The sequence below is a fragment of the Schistocerca americana genome, chromosome 3, assembly GCF_021461395.2.
Source record: "Schistocerca americana isolate TAMUIC-IGC-003095 chromosome 3, iqSchAmer2.1, whole genome shotgun sequence".
NCBI classification, from domain to species: Eukaryota; Metazoa; Arthropoda; class Insecta; order Orthoptera; family Acrididae; genus Schistocerca; species Schistocerca americana.
In genome coordinates this window covers 134,525,707-134,528,189 of record NC_060121.1, presented here as the reverse complement: position 1 = coordinate 134,528,189, position 2,483 = coordinate 134,525,707, and the positions used below count along the sequence as shown (strand labels likewise).

Here is a 2,483-nt window from a genome sequence, read left to right as displayed (position 1 = left end):
ATTGTTTTCATTTTAATGCAGATCACGGCATTAAAACTACACCACCGTGAAGAACAGATGGCAATGAAATTAGAGTTGTGTGTACGCAGTTTAGCACAATAAATGGCTATGAGCACTATGGGACTTAACATCTATGGTCATCAGTCCCCTAGAACTTAGAACTACTTAAACCTAACTAACCTAAGGACAGCACACAACACCCAGTCATCACGAGGCAGAGAAAATCCCTGACCTCGCTGGGAATCGAACCCGGGAAGCCGGGCGTGGGAAGCGAGAACGCTACCGCACGACCACGAGCTGCGGACTTTAGCACAATAAATACACAAATTTTTAGGTGATTTGGGGATAATACACTGAGATGACAAAAGCCATGGGCTAGCGATATGCACATATACGGATGATGGTAATACCGCGTACACAAGGCATATAAGGACTCTTAATTGGCGGAGCTGTCATTTGTACGCAAGTGATCCATGTGAAATGATTTCCGACGTGATTATGATCCCACGACGGCTCTGAACGCGGAGTGGCAGCCAGAGCTAGACGCATTGGACATTCCATTTCGGAAATGGTTAAAAGCATTCCGTCGTCAGGCCACGAGCGGCCTACCGGGACCATTCGACCGCCGTGTCATCCTCAGTGGAGGATGCGGATAGGAGGGGCGTGGGGTCAGCACACCGCTCTCCCGGTCGTTATGATGGTATTCTTGACCGAAGCCACTACTATTCGGTCGAGTAGTTCCTCAATTGGCATCACGAGGCTGAGTGCACCCTGAAAAATGGCAACAGCGCATGGCGACCTGGATGGTCACCCATCCAAGTGCCGACCAAGCCCGACAGCGCTTAACTTCGGTGATCTCACGGGAACCGGTGTATCCACTGCGACAAGACCGTTGCCCCCGGAAATCGTTAGGGAATTCAATATTCCTATTTCCACAGAGTCAAGAGTGTCCCAAGAATACCACATTTCAGGCATTACCTCTCAGCACGGACAACGCAGAGGCCGACGGCCTTCACTTAACGACCGAGAGCAGCGGGGTTTTTGCAGTGCTAGAAGGCAAGCAGAAATCAATTCTCGGACGTACGACGAACGTTTCCATTAGCACAGTGCAGTGAAATTTGGCGTTAATGGGCCATGGCAGCAGACGACCGACGAGAGTGCCTTCGCTAACAACACGACATCGCCTGCAGCGCCTCTTTTGGGCTCGTGACCATGTTGACTGGAAAAACGTAGCCTGGTCACATGAATCCGATATGGTGAGAACAGATGATAGGGATCGAGTGTGGCGCAGACTCCATGGAGCCATGGACCCAGATCGTCATCAAGGTGCTGTGCAAATTGGTTGTGGCTCCATAATAATGTGGGTTATGTCTACTTGCAATTTACTGGGTCCTCTGGTTCAACTGAACCGATCATTGGCTGTAAATAGTTACGTTAGTCTACTTGGAGACCATTTTCAGCCATTCAACGATAGAATTTCTATGGCTGACAGTGCAACATGTCGCTGGGCCATAGTTGTTCGCGATTGGTCTGAAGAGCATTCTGGACACTTTGAATGACTTGGCCACCAGAGCTCCCGACTTAAAGCCCATCGAACATTTGTGGGACATAATCGAGAGATCAGTTTATGCACAAAATCCTGCATCGGCAACACTTCTGCAATTATGGGCGGCTATAGAGGCAGCATGGCTCAGTACTTCTGTTGGGGGCTTCCAACAACTTGTTGAGCCCATGGGCGACATTTAGAAGACAGCGCTGCTACCTCTGGCAGCATAAACGGGCTGGTATCGATTCAAATTAGGCTTGTATAACAGATACAGGTACCAGAATGAGATTTTCGCTCTGCAGTGGAGTGTGCGCTGACGTGAAACTTCCTGCCAGATTAAAACTATGTGCCGGACCGAGACTCGAACTCGGTACCTTTGTCTTTCGCGGGCAAGTGCTCTACCATCTTTTTTTAAAAATCTCATTTTGTTCGCTTTCGTTCGTTGCATCTGCTCGAGGCGGACGTCGTAAGACATCCGTATTAAGTTTGTTGTTGATCGATTAACTCAGTTTTTTTATTACACCATCTGAGCTAGCCAAGCACGACTCACGACCCGTCCGTGCAGAGTGAAAATCTCATTCTGGGAACATCCCCCAGGTTGTGGCTAATCCATATCTGTACAATATCCTTTCTTCCAGGAGTGCTAGTTCGGCAAGGTTCGCAGGAGAGCTTCTGCTAAGTTTGGAAGCTAGGAGACGAGGTATTGGCAGAATTGAAGCTGTGAGGACGGGTCGTGAGTCGTGCTTGGGTGGCTCAGATGGTAGAGCACTTTCCCGCGAAAGGCAAAGGTCTCGAGTTCGAATTTCGGTCCGGCACACAGTTTTAATATGGCAGGAAGTTTCAAGTTGCAGATACAGGTACGTCATTCGACGCAGCTTCAACACTATGGTCAAATGGCTCTAAGCACTATGGGACTTAACTTCTGAGGTCATCAGTC

At 49.0% G+C, this 2,483-nt stretch overlaps 1 pseudogene; it reads right to left on the bottom strand.

The window, feature by feature from the left end:
* Window positions 1-779: 779 nt before the first annotated feature.
* Window positions 780-897, bottom strand: LOC124608757 (annotated as a pseudogene).
* Window positions 898-2,483: the final 1,586 nt, after the last annotated feature.